The 20530-nt window shown below is 44.2% G+C and overlaps 1 protein-coding gene across 1 annotated transcript in view; it reads right to left on the bottom strand.

The window, feature by feature from the left end:
- CUNH10orf90 (chromosome unknown C10orf90 homolog) overlaps window positions 1–20293 on the bottom strand; it is a 142687-nt gene extending 122394 nt beyond the window's left edge. Inside the window, exon 1 of the mRNA XM_085841215.1 lies at window positions 20242–20293. The gene's annotated coding sequence lies outside the window, so the exon portion shown is untranslated. The remainder of the gene's footprint in view (window positions 1–20241) is intronic.
- Between the last annotated feature and the right edge of the window lie 237 nt (window positions 20294–20530).

Here is a 20530-nt window from a genome sequence, read left to right as displayed (position 1 = left end):
ATTGACCTCTCTGCATCTCTCTCATTAGCAAGTCCATTCTTTGAAGATTCTAAGGTTAAGTCTAAGGATGAGCCAACATCACGGTACAACACTCAACACAGGCTGCCCCTTTCTCTCCCCTCCAGGGTGGAACGTAGGAGGTTGAGGTGATGACTTCTTTAGGATAAAGTGGTTTTTAGGGGGAATTCATAGGAGTTTCAGAACCAACAAGATCTGATTGGTGAGCAGAATGTCTCTGTTCCAAGTGTACCCTAGTTATCTGACTGGTTCCTATGACCCAACAAGAAGCAATTTCAGGGAAGAAAGGTTTGCTTTGGCTCGTGCTTTGATAGTACAGCCATGATGGAAAAGACAACAAGATAGAAGGAGCAGCTCATGGTTGTGGAAGTAGGAGTCTGGAGCTGCTGTGTCAAGAGACACAGACAGAACAGGAAAGATGGCCAAGCTATGAGCCTCAAGGCCTGCCATTCAAGACACCCATTACCTCCAGCTAGAATCCAGCTTCTAAAACAGTACCACCATATGGAGACTGTCAGGGTCATTTCATATCCAAACCATGTCACATATCTGTCCTCATTTGTGAAAGCTCACTGGCTGTGTTGGGTTCCCACCTTCTTGACTAGGAAAGCATATATTAAGAAAGTATATTTAACAAAAAGATCATGGACTTAAAAAACATATTTTTTTAAGGACCAAGATGGCTCTACTGACTTTAAGTCATTGCTTTAGAACCCTAGAGATGGAACATAATACTTTTTATTCCCGCCCCCACTAAATATAGTCAATGCATGTATATATGTGTGTGTGTGTGTGTGTGTGCTTTGAAAGGGCAAGTACAGCCCTACGACCATGGAGGATAATGTGTGTGCCATATATATATATATATATATATATATATATATATATATATATGGCACAAGGAGACTCAGAAAGGAACAAAAGAAAGAGGACAAGCTAGAAGACCCATGGGATGGCAGAGTGATACAGTTCCTTTTGGCTCCTGTATCTCAGACCTGAAGCTGCACAAACAATACCCTGAAAATGCTAAAGGGTAGAGATTATTTTTAAAGTCCCCCAAAGCCTGCTCCAGAGATAAGACCAGAGGAGATTCACACTTACTAGACAGAAAGCTTTGAAAGGGCAAGTATAGCCTTACGACCATGGAGGATAATGCAGCCTCATGCTTATACCACCAGCAGCATGGTATAGCAGGAAGCCAGGCCAAGCAGAGAACTAGAACTTTTACCCCTGCCAACAATGTGGCCACCCCAGGCATGAGTTAAAAACACTTGAGGAACATGAACTTCCACTGTCACTTGGCATGAATGAAGTACCCTGCTCCTCACCACTGGGGTGGCACCCAAGGTGGCCATATGGAAGTTTAACACTTTCACATGTGCTAGAGGTAGCAAGGCCATCTCACTCCTGTGTTATAGAAATATGAGCTATAGCAACAAGCTACTCCAGTCAGAAGAATGTCAGAGAAGGTTCAATGGGCAGACAGAAGAATGATAATTCCTATTGCCCAGCCATGAGGAGCCCTCTTAGGAAATACAGAACCCAAGTGGAAAGCCTGGACTTCTACCTATCCCTGACAGATATAAGGTAGCACCCCACATTTTCCAGCCAAACACACTGTCAGAAGAAGTCAATTTCAGAAAAGGATGGTTTAAATAAGACTTAGCATTTCATACCAAGATGAAAATACCCAGATTTTAATAGAAAAAATGAAGAGTGAGTATAAAATGATGGCCACAGTATGTATATACTGACACCTAAACAAATCATTCAAAAAGCTATATAAAGTTATTTGAAAACACTTAAGGTTTAGTGGTATTATATTGAAATGTTAAAGTAACTGACTAGAATGAAAGTTTTAAAATCGGTTTGGTGAAGATGACTCAGTGGTTTAGAGTACCTGCAGCAATTTTAAGGACCTGGATGTGGTTCCTAACACACATCAGATGTCTCACAACCACTTGTAACCCCAACTCTAGGGTATCCTATACTTCTGGCCTCTTCAAACACATATACTCACATGTATATACTTTCCCCCAGCACACACAGACACACAAACATATGCATAGCATAAAATAAAATAAATCTTTAAAATAAAACAAATTAAAAACAGAGAGAATAGAAAAGGTACTTGACTTCAGCCATTATAGATCAGAAATTATATTTAATATGAATGATCTAAATGCATAAATGAAAACTTAGAATTTGGCAGAACATATTACAGAAAGTGACCCAACAGTTTGTCGCCTACAAGAAACTCATTTGATTTAAAAAAAAAAAAAAGTTGTTATTTGAATATAACAATAAACTCGGCAAACTTCTAAAAAATAGAAAAGAAAAATAAACAGTGTCAAAATCAGTAACAAGGTGTAGTATACTCACAAACCCACTGGATGTTAAAAAGAGAATTAACAATTAGAATGCTATAAACAATTCTGCAAACATGAAACATACCTATAGACCCAAAAGGTGCCCAAAAGACAACTAGAGAATATTATAAACTCTACACAGAAAACCTTGACCAACCTAGACAAAACAGTCAACTCCTTTGAGAAACAAATTACTAAAACCTATTTAATGTCAAATACATAGTTGACTATCCTTATAGGCATTCAGGAATTTTAAAGCTCATAATTTATTCTTTTAAACAAATATCCCCATGATCGTATTGAAAAATTCTACCAAACACTTTAAAAAAATTTAAGGCCAATTCTAAATAATTTCATCCAAACAGTAGAACACATCTCTCCCATTTTACTAATCTACTATCAGTCCTCAGAAATACCCAAACCAGAAAGATGTATAACACAGAATGCTACAACCCAAACTCTAACGAATCCAGCAAAAAGACTCTTCAGGACTTGGTAGCAAATGGAATTCAGTAATATGTTAAAAGACATTTGTGGCCAAGTTGGATTCATAACAAAAGCATAGGCTATATAACCATATTAAAAACTCAGTGTAACCTAGTATTGTTGAGGCTAGAAATAATCTCATTATCCAATCAATGGAGAAAAAAATGATTTTACAAATTGAATGCTCCTTCGTGAAGACACTGTTATCAGAAAAATCTACAAAATGCTTTAAACAACCAATGAGTAACATTATGCATAATGGAAAACTGAACATTCCCTGATCAGGAATGTTTCTACTATTCTTATTCAAGATAATATGGGAAATTCTCACCAATGTAGTGGGTCAAGAAAGCAAAATGGGTGTATCTTGAAAAATAAATAGGGCTAGGGATGTGACCTAGTGATAGGATGCATGCATGTAAGTCCTTGTTTTGATCCCCAGCATAGAAAAGGAGGGAGGGGAAGAGGAAGGAGAAATCCTACCTTAGGATGACATAGCTTTCCATGGACTAACAAAATATTTTCTGGAACTAATGAGTGATTCAGTAATGTTGTAAGACAAAAACTAATTCTATTTTGATGTATTGGAAAGAACTCAAGCCCACCCCACCCCCAAATTCAATAGCATTTTCAGTTGCTCAAAAGAATATAATTCTTCAGTCTAAATCTAACAAAGCATAAAATGTGTGTGTGTGTGTGTGTGTGTGTGTGTGTGTGTGTGTGTGTGTGTGTCTTTGCTTAAGTCTTTGCTCTTTATATACCAGATGTCCTGGAAATTATACTCCTATCTACTTCTCTCACAGAAATATGAATGCACAAAAGACCTGTGTCTGAGTATTTCCAGCAGTTGAATTTGCAAGGGCAGAAAGCTTGAAGCATCCCAGAAAGCCAGCTATGTGCACAAATCCTGTGGTGCATCCAATATGGAGCCCACTCTACAATAAACAAGAAGTAAACTACACCACACCCCAGATGAATTCCTTAAGAAAATGCTACGTGATGAAGCTGCTCCCAGAGGCTATGGGCTCTATGACTTCTCCCTTCTAACATTCTTAACATGGAGAACAGCTAGGTGTTCATCTGGGGTTAGGAACATAGGAACAACAGGAGGGAGTCTGTACTGCATGAGTTTATAAGGTCAACAGGAGAGGGTGCTACCTGTGATGGGAATATTGTGCCCTGACTATATCCGTGGCTATATGCAAGTTATGAAACTATTATGTTTCTTTGTAGCATATTATGATTATGGAAGGGGTATGGTAGATAAACAATACATGGGGTCTGGTGTATCAGTTCTTAAACTTGCATGTGAGCCTACCTTGGTCTTAAATGTTTAAACAGTTTAATTAAGCCAAATACCAATGCTACTACTGTTCTTTAACCAGAATTAATATGCCTTTCCTCTGTGCTTTCTCCTCAGGGCATCAGGTTGAGAGATAGAAGATGAGTCAGTCTTAGAATCAGACAGTTTGGAGCTTAAGTCTTTGCTCTTTATATACCAGATGTAAAATGCAGAGTATGCCATTGTCCCCTGCAAAAGAGGAATAAATAAATCTACTTCAAAAAATCATCCCAAGGTTAGAGAGAATGTTTGTAAAGTGTGCATAGGGGCCTAATAATAACAAACACTTTTGTAGCAAGTCACGGCTACCCCCACCTCCATGTGGACTCTGGCCACTGCTTGTGGCACCATGGACCATGATATTTATGTTCCTTTATACAGAATTGTATGTTTTAAAAGCAATGTTCAAGGCTTTATTCACCTTTTCCTCTAGGGCTGTTTTTTACAGGCTAGCTGTCTCAGAAATGCATGCTGGAACAAATTCATGGTATAAAGTAGCCGTGAACTGGACAGGTTATATTTAGGAATCTATCTATCTATCTATCTATCTATCTATCTATCTATCTATCTATCTATCAATCAATCATCTACCTATGTGAGTGTATGTGTATCTAATTTAATCTGAGGCTAGAGTGAGCCAAATTTAGAAACCCTAGCTGGTAAGACACAACTTGAAAATGCAAAACCTAACCGTTGCCCTGCAGTCTAAAGATGCTGCCCATTAAGCCTTTTCATCTCTGCTGTCACACAACTCAACAGCCTGACAATAAGCATGGAAGCAGTGTGTCTCAGTGGAGGTCAGGGATGAAGGAAGAAGACCTGAAGCTCCTACTACACCACCAGGATGTCTCACTGCAATTGATGTATGTATGTATGGTGTTTCATGGTATGTAGGATGAGGATAAACTCAGTATCTATATCTTAATCACATTAATTCATTTGTTCATTCATTCATTTATTTGCAGGAGGCACACACATGCCATGGTGGAAGTCAGAGGACAACTTTTAAGAGTCACTTCTCCTTTCCCACCTTTGTGTCCCAAGGATTGACCTTAAGTCATCAGACTTGGCAGCAAATGCCTTTGGCCGAATCTTGCCAGCCCTAATGCCTATATTTTCAGGTAATTGTGATAATTCAATAACAGAAAACAATTAGACACTTAGCATACCATTGTAGTGCAATGAGTAGAAGGAGATACTTTTCAATCAATTTTTAAGGGTCAAATGGATATCTGCCTGGGTTATGGGATAAACTTTGACCCCACCTCACATCATCAATGCAAATCGATTACAGAATCCTGATAGGCCCACAGAAGAAACGCCAGATGCTAATACTTCTGGAAGAAAATAAAAGGGGTTGGATATTGTCATCACTTGGGGGCAGGTATAGATTTCCTTTAAAGAATACAAAAACATGTGTGGGCTTTAAACGATAAATAGAGAAAAAATTACAACCATATTCATCAAAAGACACCATTAGGAAAGGAAAATTCTAGCCTTAGATGGAGAAAGGGTATCCATAATACATATATCTCTAGCCATGAATATCTTAAGAATGCCTTCAGATAAATAAACAAAAGGTAGAACACACAGTTTTAAGGCCTAGCTAAAGGTTTCAGAGAGATATCTAGCAAGGAAAGAAACAGATGTTGAGCATTGCCAGTCACCTGTGCAACTAGAGCAAAGAAACAGAGCAGAAGAGCTCAGATTAAAGAATTGAACAGTCTCCAGTTTAGAGAGAATGAGGGCAACTGCAGCTCTATTGCTGCAACTGACAAGGTGGATGTAAGTCAGCCACTTTGGAAAAGTATCCACACAGCAGGGCCCTCCGTACCCTAGGATCAGCCCTCCATACCCTAGGATCAGCCATCCTACTTCCAGGCATATATCCAAGAGGAGTGGACTAACATGTCTACAGAAGATGCACTCAGGAATGCTTGTGGCAGCTTTGTTCATCACGTCTAAAGTGTGGAAACAAGCCAAATGCTGACCAACAACAACAGAAGAAAAAAAAGTAGCAGGGGGAGATAGACAGATAGACAGACAGACAGACAGAATTAGATACAGATATAGACTCATACAGTAGACTACTATACCTCATGAACAAGAACACTAAACCATGCAAAATACACTAGAGCAAGGTTAAACCCTGGACACTGTGTAAAGCAAGTCAGTTCAGATGCCAGAGCATATTATTTTGGTTCCATCAAGTTCAAAAAGCAAAGGTAATTTAGTGTCATAGAAAACAACAACAACAACAGAAAACCAAAAACCCAGGGTAACCTTGGGGAGCAATAATGGTCCAGGAAAGGACATAAAGGGGCAGAGATCACTGTACATATTCATTCTTGATTTGGGTGGTTGCTATGGGGTGTGCACATGTGGGCGTGTATTCACATTTGTTTTTTTTTTTTTAATATTTTTATTACATATTTTCCTCAATTACATTTCCAATACTATCCCAAAAGTCCCCCATAGCGCCCCCCACTTCCCTACCCACCCATTCCCATTCTTTTGGCCCTGGCATTCCCCTATATTGGGGCATATAAAGTTTGCAAGTCCAATGGGCCTCTCTTTCCATTGATGGCCGACTAGGCCATTTTTCGATACATATGCAGCTAGAGACAAGAGCTCCAGGGTTCTGGTTAGTACATCATGTTGTTCCAACAATAGGGTTGCAGATCCCTTTAGCTCCTTGGGTACTTTCTCTAGCTTCTCCATTGGGAGCCCTGTGATACATCCAATAGCTGACTGTGAACATCCACTCCTGTGTTTGCTAGGCGTATTCACATTTGTATATGCATCACGCACATCGCAGTACCTCATTAGACATAACAGAAATCCATTAAGTGGGATTCAAGACATGCAGTGATCTCGGAGAAAGTTAGTGATCTATCATTTCTGTTAATTTTGTCAGTACAATGATGGATTCCTCTTCCAGCGCATTCCCCACTACCAATTTCCCCCAGTAATGCTGCAGAGACAACACAATACTCTTTTAGCTAAAAATAACGTCTGCTTTCCCTTTTGTCTCAGAAAACATGCATGAAAGCCAAAGACACTTTTACTTCCAATGACTTCTCCCACTGATGATACCTGTGTTAGATATTTCACAGACTGTGCGTACAGTCAAGCCAGCATCACACTGGGAGGGAAAGAGACATAAGAATAGCAAATAATCAGGAGACAATGGAGGTACTCGCCTCCCTTGAGAATGAATAAAATTCTCAAAAGCCTTCCCTGGTCATCGCAAGACCTCACACGGGAAGCAATCTGAATGCAACACACCCTAAGTTGCTACTTCTCCTGAGAAGTGTGTATTATGGGGAGAATTTCACCTTAGAACCAGGCAATTAAATAGGGAAGGCTGGGAAAGCTAGGGAGTTGGTCCCACTGGAATCCTGGGCAATTCACTGCTCTCTAAATCGCAACTTGACTGTGGGTTAACTTTGCCTGTTTGCAAAATGAATTGATGGGTTTGCAGGGGAAAAGGGTAGAGAAAGAGTAGGGGTAGTAAATAAAATATTAAGTGAGCACAAAATCCAGAATAGAAAATGAACTGGGAAGCCAGGCACAGCGACACAGGCTGGTAATTCCACCACTCAGGAGGCTGAGGGAATAGGATTTTCCTGAGTTCAAGGCCAACCTGGGTGTGAGACTGTCTCAGAAAAGCAAAGAACAAATAAAATTTAAAAAAGAGAGGGAGGAGAGCCGATTTACCAATCTTTTCATAGGTTGTTTAAAAATAAAACTACTGGGGGAGCGGCAGAATAGCTAGCTCGGTGGGTAAAAGTGCTTTCAATCAAGACTTAGGACCTGAGTTGGAGCCCCAAAACCCCAGGAGTTACATGATAGACCGAGAAAAGCAACTCCTGCAAGTTGTCCTCTGACCTCTGAATGTGTGCAATGGCACATACACACACTACACACACACAGAAACACACACACATACACCAACACACACACACATACACCAACACACACAAACACACACACACCAACACACACACACATACCAACACACACACACCAATTTAAAAGATAGGGTGGGCAGGCAGATGTAGCAATGAGCTAAGAACCCACAAAGGGAGCCATTGTGTGATGCTGTCTATTCTCTTCAAGTTCAAAATAGAGCCCAGACGGTTCCTCCCCATGGTTATCAAACCTGGACATTTGTGGATGCTTTCCTAGCTGCAAACTCAAGAAATGATCCTTGAAATTATATTACCAAGAGAAATTTTCCTTCATTGCTTATTTTGATATAATTTCAATAAATGTATAGAATGTGAAATTATTTCCTCATTTCATCCCAGTTCTAAAAATGAAATTCAATTTATGAGCCAGTCTGTGGAACTCCAACAGAGCACAGCCACAATGTGCCAGCAGCCTATTGCTAGCTGGAAGACCGGGCTTCAGGGAGAGGGAAGAAGTAACCCTTTAGGGGTGGGACATTCTTCAAGTTTATTCCAGGGGGTTGGAGTCAGGATTCTCAGTCGCTATTCCTTTGAGGTCTGAAAAGAAGGAGCCGGGTTGTTAAATGCCCATGAGCATCTATGTGCACCCCACTGCAACCCCAGAGAACGCAAGGAAGAATCATAATTCTGAGCCCAAGTGGCAGAGTTACATCTGGGGACCTCTATGAGGCCTTTACACAGAAAAAGGCTACTTCTAGGAAATGTGTTCAAATGATCATCTCAGGTGATGCAATTGTTATGACACGTTTGAAAAATCAGCTGGGCTTGGAGAGGGATACATATAATACCAGCAACTCGGGAGGCTGAGTCAGGTAGACTGTGACTTCAAAGCCTTCCTGGACTACAGTGTGAATTCAAGGCTACCCTGGGCAGCTCGGCAAGGTCCTGGTTCATAATAAAAAGCAGAAGGGAGTGCTAGTGGTGAAGGCTTGCCTGGCATACAGGGGGTCCTAGGGATCGCCAGCATAGAATGAAATGAAATCATGTGATATTTAAGACATATGGGAGGATTGTGCACAGAGAAGTGTATAGGCACCCCACCCAGCCTGATGTTACCAAAATATGAATTTCTGATCCTTTCCTGAGTTCTCTCTTCCCCTGAGCAAACCTCATCTGAACTCAAGTTTATGCTTCCCATGGCCCTATTGTACAAGTGTGCAGTTCTTAGCAATACCAGGCATTGCTTAGCCTGTTGTTAAGATTACCCATCTATCACATTCTGTAAGGCTTCGCTTTTGATGCTCAGTGTCTTGAGATTCATCCAGGCTAACACTTGGAACTGCAGTCAGGTCCTTCTCACTACTCAGGACACCTCTGTCCCCAACCCCTCCAGTTTCCAAATTGTCTATATAAGGCAGATGCTAGGGGGAGAAGAGTCACCAGGCACACAGGCATCCTTTCCAGTCCTCCTAGTGTTGAGGCAGAAATATGGGAGGGGGCTGGTGAGATGGCTCTGTGCTTGCTGTGACTCCTGAGGACCTGAATTCAACATCCAGGACCAATATGGTGGAAGGAGAGAACCCACTCTTGAGAATTACCCCTAAACCTCCAAAGATACATACATACATACATACATACATACATACATACATACATACATACATAGGTTTTGTTGTTATTATTGTTTTAGATATATGGGAGGGAGTAGGGCTATAGCTCAGTAGTAGCATCTTGTCTAGTACACACAGATCCTAGTTCCATCCCAGCACAAGAAAACAAAATCACAGTGGCCCGGTAATGTAGCTCATCCTTGTAGTCCCAGCCCTCAGGAGACTGAGGCAGAAGAGGCATGAGCCCAGGGACAGCCAGGGGGATACAGCAAGTCCCTAAGTAAAGAAACAAAGAAACCAGACTCTTTCTTCTCTCCCCATCCCTTATCAGCCCAAGACTAACACCCTGCCTCAGCTGTCCCCAGGTGTCTGGTATTCCTCTTCATCCTCAGGCTGACATCAGATATCCACCCCTCCTCATCCACGTAGGAATGCATCTACCTCTGTCTTGTTGCCTTTTTGTGGCTCTACTCCACCTTCATTCATCTTAAGTACAAATATCCCAGACCAGGCTGCTGTCACCTCATGTTTGTGTGACCTGCCTTACCAGCTCCATAGTAGAAAGGTGAGAGCAGCCAACAGTCTCAATGGGATAACATCTTTTAAAGAAGAAACACGAACCATTATCAGCCCCCTCTTTCTTCCTTAAAAAATCCTCCTGTGGCTCTCACTGTCTTCAAGATGAAATCCAATCCCTAAAGCCTGTCATATAACGCTCCCTGTGATCCTATCTCTGCCTCTTGGGCAGACGCATCCCCTGAGACTGCTCCACCAAAGAGCTGTGAAACCCTACAGCCTGGCTACATGCCACGTTCCCTCTCCAATTCTATACGCTTTCTCTCCTTCCTTCCCAAGCCCAGCCAGTAATGGCTACTGGTCCCTCAAGACCCTCTATGTATCCCAGCATGCATGTCCTGAGCCTTTTCCATACAAGAGAGCCAGTTCGCTGTCAAGTCCCAGGGATTCAGAATCATCTAGGTGACACAACACTGGATATATATCTAAAGATGTTTTCAGAGAAGATTGAGAAAAGAAGACTCATCCTGAATGCAGGTGGCACATTCCATTGACTGGGGTCCTGTACTGAACTAAGAGGGGAAAGGAGAAAGCTACATAAATTCTTCTTTCCTCTGCTTTCTGTTCCTCCAAGACATGAGGGGTGACAGTCAGCAACCTACCATTGACATGCCTGCCACCAGGTCTTTCCCCCATAATAATTGACAATTCCAGCCAACTCTGAACCAATATGAATCCTTGAATTGATCTCTCTGGTATTTGATAACACTGGTGAAAGGATTACTCTATCTGAACCAGGGGTGAGGGGCTGGACCCACAGCCCTCAGCATCATGTGTATCACGTCTATGACACAGGCCTTCTGACTGGTACTCACCTGGTCTTTCTTCTTTCCACAAAATGGACAACCAATGAGGAGGGCTGTTCATATACCTCATGTCCCCAGGATCCACCTCAGTTTACCCCTGGCAGTGATGGGGGAATATGTGTGAATCACATCAGGCCACCCAGACAATATATGGGCAATGTGTCACTAGAGACTCTAAAGGGCTCTGACCTCATTATGTGAATTATTAAGGAAACGGAACTTGGACTGTGTGGCTTTTCCACATCACTGAACTTCATCTCTTTGAGCTAGAACACTCACACTTTACATAGAAAGGTGAAAAAAAAATGCTTACACTGGCTGAATTGGCCAGCATTCTTTCCTGGGAAAGATGTGATTGTGTGCCTCACCCCAAGATCTTAAGAACAAGCCAAAGTTTAGTTCACCACATCCCTGGAGATCAATGGATTTATTGGGCTCTCTTGCAGAGCATGAGTGAGGGGTTACTGAGAAGAGTGTGGGTGACCCCAAAGCAGCCATATTGGAAGGTCTGCACCCAGCATGGATGATAGCTTCCCATGATTGCATAGCTTGAGTTCCTTCTCCTAGTCTTCTGCCATCTGTTCTCTGACCCATCACAGAGCCCATGAAGCCACAGACACGGAGGATAGAATTGCATACAAATGATTCGAGGAGTGGAGAGACGCTAGAAAGGGAGTAATGACTGTCCAACTGTCCCCACAAACTCCCTCTAGCAGAGAATGTCAATAGTCCACAGGCCTTAACACGGCAGACTCTCAGAATTAGACACACGTGATCATGGCAGCAGTTTGGCTCAGAGGATAACATGTTATAAAAGGTGTTTGTAACCACTGTGTCCCCACAGGTCAGTGCCTCACCCTCCCATTGCTCTCTTTGGAAGGGACACTCCTGACTAGCTAGGAATCCTCTCTGGAATTTTTAAGATAATCATTGAGGACATTTCCCCTATTTCTTCAGTCCCTATTAGAGTCTGCCTCCTCACAGGACCCACCAGAGGTTTGTCCCCTCAGGGCCCGTATGCAGCTTCCTTTTTTTTAAATCAAACTTTCTTCTGTAACACTTTCAGACAGGTATAAAATGCATTTTGGTTTCTCTCCACCTCGACTCTTCCAAATTCCCCTTCCCCACAGGTCCCTTTCCCCTGTTCGTGTCTTCGTGCTTTGTTTTGTAACCTACCAAGGCTATCTGTGTGATCATGGGTTTGGAACTACCTGCTGGAGCTCAGTGGCCAGCCAACGACAACAATTCTCTCTGTTCCAGAGTCTTTGGGCAGCCAATAGTTGGGTTGGGAAAGTGTCTCACTGTTAGAGACACTTGATTTCCTTTCTGTGGAAGGCATTCATCCATCCCGACTCATCACTTCTCAGACAACCAAAAGTCAAGGGCTTACTCCATACCTTTTACTGTGCTGCCCAAGTGACCACTGAACTCAGCTTTGAAAGCAACTGGAAAAGCCACCTTGGCAGCACGGCTACAGAGCCATTCTTACCCTTCCTACCCTTCTTCCTCTCCTGCCTGCTGCCTCAGGTCCAGACAGGGTCTCTCACAATTGCTGTTACTGTTTTGGGTTGGTAAAATGATCTACAAGGAAACCAGGGGCCTTGGAGCATCTCTGGTGTGTCTAAACAGCTTCTGGTAGCTTAAAAACAAGACCAAGGCGCTGGAGAGATGGCTTTCAGGAAAAGCGGTTTCTGTGGAAGTGTGAGGTCCTGAGTTCAGATCTCCAGGATTCATGCAGAACCCAGGCAGACTGATGTGTGCTGTAGCATCATCACTAGGAGATGGAGACAGGGGGATCTGCTGGCTCGCTGGCTAACAAGTCTACCCAAAGGAGCAAGAGCCAGGTTCAATGAGAGATCCTGGTTTTTTGTTTGTTTTTGGTTTTGTTGTTGTTTGTTTTTTTAAAAATAGATGGAGAATGGGTTGAGGAAAACATCTAATATCAACCTCTGGCCTCCACATGCATGAATATATTCATACAGACATACACCTACATGCACACATATGGGCATACATGCATATATACATACACAAAAATTGACAGTAAACAAAAACTACAAAACAAAACAAAAACTAAACCAATCAACCAAGAGACTCTCCTTGTCCTTAGGGGATTTGATGCACTTCCTTTTGTTGTTATAGAATACCCAAGTCTAGGAAATTCATAAAGAAAAGAAGCTGATTTGCGCTCATGGTTTGAGACTGGGGCATCCCAGGGCATGGTGCAGGTAGGGCAATTGTGATGCTTCAATCCTTGATGTAGGATGGAAGGAGCAGATTCATGCTGCTGGAGAAAGCGTGGAGGGCTGCCTTGTCTCACGGCAGCAGCCTGCTCTTGTGGAGACAATTACAGCAGTTCATGCATGAGGACTCATCAGCGAGAAAGGCAAAGTTCCATCCTTGAGATCCCCCCTCAAACCCCACTGTATTCCGCTAGGCTCTGTGGACTAATACTGTCACACCGAGAGAGTGAGCTGTGGGGAAATCCACTCCAGCAGGCCAACTCAGGACATTCTACAGGACTTTACCCAGAGCTGTTCCTCTCAGCAAGCGAGTCAGGAATGCATTTCTAAGCATTTGCTAACATTAGTCAAACCCACGAGGTTTGGTGGGAATTCTACTAGAATCAGACCCTCAGGAGCAAGCCACATCTCATTATTTATAATGGGTAATGTAAAGTTGGACACCTTGGAGAACTGCACAGCATTTGGCCTTTTAGAGCCCTGGTTCTGCCTGGGGATATGACTCAGTGGTAGAGCAGCATTTGCCTAGAATATGCAAGGTCCTGAGTTCCATCCCTAGCTCTGAAAAAAAAAAAAAAAACTGTTTTAATTAAAATCTGAGTCCTTTTCTTATTTTCCCCAGTGCCTGCCAGCTGGGAAGGCTGTGCTGTGTGGAGATGCAGGTTTTCAATGTATACTATTTGCTACTCGCAGTCGGCACGATATCACAGTAGAGTCACCCCGTGGTTTCCCTGACCGTCTTTAGTTTGTTCTGAGAGCAAAGCCACAGAGCAAAGAGAATATTTTCCTTTTTGTTATATGGTCCCCACTGTCCAGAGAATGTTACTTTTAAAATAAAATGAGAGAGCCTCCCCTGAGTTTTACAAAGGGAAGATTCCACCGAAGTCGAAGACACTAGTGATTTCAGCTTTGACTTCCAACGGGGGGAAACCGAAATGAATTTTCCACTTTACCTCATTGGCAAATGATTTTTCACTGTGCTGAATGTTCAAAGCACAGTGACGAATAGCAAACGATAAGCTGCCACCACGCGGAGCACATGGCTGGAGAGCCACAGATGGGAGGCTCTCCTCTACAGCAAACCTTGCTCTCTGATCCCATCTGACTCCCAGTGGCCATCAACGCCCCTGGAGGGCACAGATCCCTAACCAAAGGGACCTAATTCACTATCATCACTAGAAAACATAGTTTTGCATTGAATAGGAAGCCCTTCTGGACTGAGGGAGGGACCAAAGTCACCTCCCAGTTAGGTCAGTTATTAAATCTTTCCTCAAAGGGTCAGAGAATAAACACCACTGGCATTATGGGTCTTATTCTCTGTAGCAAGGATTCAACTCTCCCACCGTGGCAAGACAGGACAATATGTAAATAGGTGGGTGTGGCTTATGAGTACTATGTAAATAGGCAGGCTTGATAGGTGAAGTATGTATGAAATAGGTGTGGCTTTAGGGCGGTTTGTAAATTGTGACTATAACTGGTGGGTGCTATGCAAGTAGGTGGGTGGTATGCAAATAAGTGGGTGTGGCTCATCAGCAACATATAAATACTTGGGGTGGATATGAATCTGGGAGACACATAATTGACGGCCCATGGCTAAATTCTTCTCAGAATTTTGTTGTTGTTGTTGTTTTGTTTTGTTTTTTTGAGACTGGGTTTCTCTGGGTATCCCTGGCTGTCCTGGAACTCACTTTGTAGACCAGGCTGGCCTCGAACTCAGAAATCTGCCTGCCTCTGCCTCCCAGGTGCCTGGCGATTCTTCTCAATTTTATTACTCTACCTGAGATGTAAACCTGACATAATTTTCATATGCCACATAAGATTTGGTTTCTCTTTCTTCTCCAAAACATTTAAATATAAAGAAGAGGTCTCACATACCAGGAAGTTGGGGTTCCTAGAACCATATATAAGGTTCTCAGACATTCCCTCAAGCCACCTGGGATAAATGGAAATACCACAGGAAATACCAGACAAAAGCAACATGCAATCCCACTTCCTGTCATGGACTTTTACCCTGGCCTTGGGCAAAGATGTGTTCCCTGTGGACTAGAAATCACTTCTCAGCCTTTCCGATAAAGTCAAGAGCAAAGTGGAAAAAAGAAGAAGAGGAAGAAGGAGGAAGAGGAGGAGTAGGAGGAGGGAGAGGGAGAGGGAGAGGGAGAGGGAGAGGGAGAGGGAGAGGGAGAGGGAGAGGGAGAGGGAGAGGGAGAGGGAGAGGGAGAGGGAGAGGGAGAGGGAGAGGGAGAGGGAGAGGGAGAGGGAGAGGGAGAGGGAGAGGGAGAGGGAGAGGGAGAGGGAGATGATGATAGAAGGAGGAGGAGGGGGAGGAGGGGGAGGAGGAGGGGGGGGGGAAGGAGGAGGGGGGAGGAGGAGCAGCATCTACATGTGCACTGTAATGTACCAGAACAGTTGGAAAAATAATCTGGAGATGGTTTTGGAGAACAAACCTGTGAAAGATGTACTAGGACTGTTCCAGCTCCCAGATGAGGGCCCTCACCTTCTAATTAATCTTAATGGCAGTGTTGCCTGTCTCTGCTTGTAGTGTCATGATGAAAATTCACCTCACGTTTCATTGGGGCCTGCACAAGGCTCACATACCTTAGGACACGGTAACTCCATGGTGATGAAATTGCCTCCCGGCGAGCTGGCCAGGGGTTCTGCAGCTTAGAGGCTGGTGTGGGAGTGAAATTGCACTCAATTACATTTTATCACTGCTGTACAAGTTTCGGGCGAATTCATTAAAATTCACTCCCAGAATCGGACTGTGGAACTGTGGAATCTTGGTAGCCTGGATGATGATGAGGAAGGGAGTTTTTGCTGTCTGTACCGGGATGGGGGGGCACGGTATGTCAGCAGCCCAGTGAGGCTTACATATGACCAAGGTTGTCACTTCTTGGAAGCACAGCTGCCGTTTAAAAAAGGGGCTCTCAGAGAAACAGCACTCATGGGTCCTTACAGAGCCAAAGGCAGGAAGGGAGGCCAGGGGAGCTGAGCAGGAGGCGCAGATGTGTGGGTGCTGAAGCCAGCCAGTTCTGCCCTCCTCCCCACAACCCCAGGTGGCCTGGTAAGCACCCATCAACACCTGCCTATAGAACTGCTCTAGGCAGAGAGCAGAGGCGCAATTTAAATTAGAAAGTTGAGGAAGAACTCCCATTACTGGGAGCTAAACTGGGGAGGTGAAAGCTATAACCAGTAAGTTCTACTGATCAACGTACAGGAAGTGCTATGGCCTGACACAGCCTCTACTCTAAAGCCTCATGCCCTACAGCTGAAGAGCTCGCCAGGCCACCCTTTAGGAGAGGTGCTGACTAATTCTGTCTCCTCTGCCCCACAGGCCAGGCTGCCCAGAGGAAGCTATAGGCTCAGCAGCTGCTGTTGAGCATTGATCCATGGGGTTTTGTTGGCACAATCTAGAAGAACCCTGATGAGATAGCCAAACATCCCTCCTCTCTGTTCCAGCTCACACCAGCATCTGGCAGCTTCCTAGATCCATTGGGATTTGTCTGGCCAGCCCCATTCTCACTGGTAGCCAGCACAGGAGTAAAGTCTACAAGCTGGACCCCTGCCCAAGGGTCAGCATCCCACACATAACTCATACCATGTATGTCTTAGTTAGGGTCTCCTTTGCTGTGAAGAGACACCATGACCAAGGCAACTCTTATTTAAAAAAAAAAAAAACAAAAAAACATTTAATTGGGCCTGGCTTATAGGTTCAGCAGTTCAGTCCATTATCATCAAGGCAGGAAGCAAGACAGCATCCAGGCAGACGTGGAGCTAGAGGAACTGAGAGTTCTACATCTTCACCCAAAAGAAGCTAGGAGAAGATAGGAGAAGACTTGTCTTTGAGGCAGCTAGGAGGAGGGTCTCAAAGCCCACCTGCACAGAGACACAATTCCTCCAACAAGGCCAAACCTTCTAATAGTGCCGATCTCTGGGCCAAGCAAACTCCTCCATGAAGACTCCAGGGTCTGTGAGGAATGGGGCCTCCTAGCTACCAAGGCAATGAGAAAGAGCTGCTGTGTGCATAAGGCCTGGGATAGGACAGACTCAGATACACCGGAGAGAAGTGTTCTACTTCTGCTCAGGGCTACTGTGCTCAGCAGAGATTGCCTTGCCTTCAATGGCTCAAAGCCATGTGTAAAAAGCATTCATTGTCCTTTTCCTTGGGACAGAACCTTTGGGTTTATGAAGCTACAGTCAGTTTCCATGGATGTTGTCTACAGTGTTAGAGAGGATACCTGTTGGCATTCCTTCTAGGCTCTGCCCAACAGTTACCTGGCAATAGCCAGGTAAGCCTGGCTTGCTATAAAAGGGACTGTTTGGGCCCTTCTCACTCTCTCTGCTCTCTCTCTCTCTCTTTCTCTCTCTCTTCTTCTCTGTCCCCTCACTTTCTGTCTCTACTCTTTTCTCAACTCCCCTTCCCGTGCCCTCAAATAAACTTTATTCTATACTATACCGGTAGTATTGTTGGTACCTCAGGGAGAAGGGATACCTCAATGTGGGTCCGCTGAGGCTCTCCTCCCACCTCACCATACCAGGCTCTATAAAACACATCCTTCTCAAACAAAACAAAACAAAACCATATTATTCTCTTTATAACACACATCAATACTGCTATGGCAACCACTGGGTACCCATAGCCTACTGGGTTGGGGGACACCACACAGTGAAGCCTGCAGAGTCCAGAAGCCCAGCTTTCAGGAGCACCCCTCTTGTGGTGACTTACTGATGCCCATCAGTCCTCCTGTCAATGCAAGACTATATTTACACTGTCTTCAGGAACTGAGATGCCCAGGCATTAGCGGGGCCACTCTACCAGACTCTTTTGTAGTGGTGCTCTATGGCCAGCTCACACAACCTTTAAAAACAAGTATATATAGCTTCCCACCTCTGAGTTCAAGGGCATTGAGTTGGTATCTGGACTCTGGCCACAGTGGAGAGTTTGCGACATAGGAAATGCCAACACCACAAGCCAGAGCCAGGCTGCTTGCTGCAAAGGCACAGTGAGTGACACAGGACCTGGCTCTGTGAGGGGAGCCCTGCTGTGGCTTTACTAGGTCTCACCTGCAAATATAAATAGCCATGGATGAGGCCAGATGTACATTGTAGTAGGAAAAGTCTGACCACCTGAAACTGTATTTCTAGCTGTAAGAGGTATTGGGGCTCAGGATATACCCCGTCAAAACACAGCTGTAGGGGATCAGAATATACCACCCCAAAATAGACCAGAGTAAACCCCAAACTAGTTATTCAGAGAAAGCACAAGCTCAGGCATGGCTCTGAAAAACTGGTGTGTGTCTGTCTGTCTTTCTTTCTTTCTTTCTCTCTCTCTCTCTCTCTCTCTCTCTCTTTCTTTCTTTCTTTCTTTCTTGTAAAAGAAATTTTCATCTATAAAGAAAACCTAAGGACTTTGCAGTAGTGAAGGTCTGGACACAAGGGAGGAACCATTTTGGGATAAATGTGACCAGCAGATGTTGGAAGGAGTTTATCTGCAGAGCAAGATGGGTTTCTTTCACCATGTGCCTTCCTTCCCCTTCCCCACGGCTTGGCTCCATCATCCCAGCACTCCCCAGAAGTTCGGAGATCCGTAAACTCATGAGATGCTTCGGTCATCTGACTCCCATGTTCGGGCAGGTAATTAAAACCGGGTTTTCTCTTGTTCATCTGTCTTTTGCCAATTCAATTTGTAGCCCAGCCAAAGAGTCCAGAAGGGCAGAAGGAAGCCATTTCCCTCTCCCCAGCACAATTGCAGTTGCCTCCTTAGATGCTGCCTTGGGGATTACAAGAGATTAGCCATGTGGAAACATGTTGGCCAGTACATGGCGTGGAGCCCAGTCCGCATCAGTGACTACAATGAGGAAACAGGGAGCACCCTGCTGGGATGCTGCTGGGCAACCTGTGAGCTGCACACAGATGCAACACAGCCTAGGGCATCCTGCATCCGGGCTTTGCTTATTTGGTCCTTAGACCAGAGAGGTTGACCCCAAAGGCCAAAGGAAAATATTGTTTATTCTTTAACTGATACTTCCCAGAGACCAACCAGGTGCAAAGGTGTCCCAAACTCAGTCCTATGGGCAGTTGGTCCCAGTGTATTCTCTGAGCAGATGAGATGAGGAGTCTAACACCATCCTTAGGTTCTACCCACTAGATGACAGTGGTCTCTACATCTCCCCAGGCCTCCAGTAGTGATAATCCGAAATGTCTCCGTCTGGAGTTACCATAGTTTTGAACTTGCCATATTTAAGAACCATCTCACAGCCATTTGAGCATCTGAAACCATGACCTCGGGGGGGGGGGGGGGCTGTAGGCTCTAAAATCATTTGAAAAAGTACAATCCAAAGTGATGTTCTTTCCTGGATGAGCATTTGCTATCAGTGAGCTTGGTATTCTAATAGGCAGCTGCTCACCAGACTTGGATGAACACAAAAAACCACTCCTGGGTAAGCAACCTTGACCTTGATCCTTAAGGTTAGCCCTAAAAGTCAGCAAGGGTGATGTACTATTGAAGCAGCCGTAGGGACAGAGCTCTCCAGGATGCCAGCTTCTGTGCATGCCAAGACTCAACCTTGGGAACCTTCAAGGAGCTGATAGCCTAACCTTCCAGAGCCACAGTCTTGTCTGGGCAGAGCAGAGAGAAGTATCATTCACATTTTGACACAGGTTCACTGTTGCGATGCAGTCTGTGGGGTGAATGCATCTGATATCCATGTTAAGTTCACCAAGCTTAACAAATGTCTCTATACCGTGACTCTCGGGTGATAGAGCTGGAAATCAGAGTGTATGTTCCAGAGATCCCCAAACAACATGGATTTCCCCCGAGAAGAGTTCCTAGGGAAATGGGCAGGGCACACATGTTCCATACACTCGCATCAGCCCTTACCTTTAACTCTACTTCAGTGGGCTTCCACGCCTCCGGGACCACATGCTCTCCCAGCGCTTGCCTTTGACAGAAGGAAAAGAGGTTGCCTTCAGGAGCCTGGAGACAGTGGCTGATGGAAACCATAGCAACCTCCTCCTCACTCCTGAGCAGCATGCCTGCTCAGTGCCCTCTGCTCACCTCAGCTTCCCTGAGGCACCCATTTAAAATAGGAAAATCAAGACCGCTTTGTATTGACTCATGATAAGTTTACGAGTAAGACTCTAGAGCAAGCTTGAATCTATGTGTCAAA

This window comes from Mus caroli, unplaced genomic scaffold (assembly GCF_978045245.1).
Source record: "Mus caroli unplaced genomic scaffold, Mus_caroli_1 scaffold_8, whole genome shotgun sequence".
In the NCBI taxonomy this organism is placed as follows: Eukaryota; Metazoa; Chordata; class Mammalia; order Rodentia; family Muridae; genus Mus; species Mus caroli.
The sequence above is the reverse complement of the archived record's forward strand: the minus strand, read 5'-3'. Positions and strand labels throughout refer to the sequence as shown.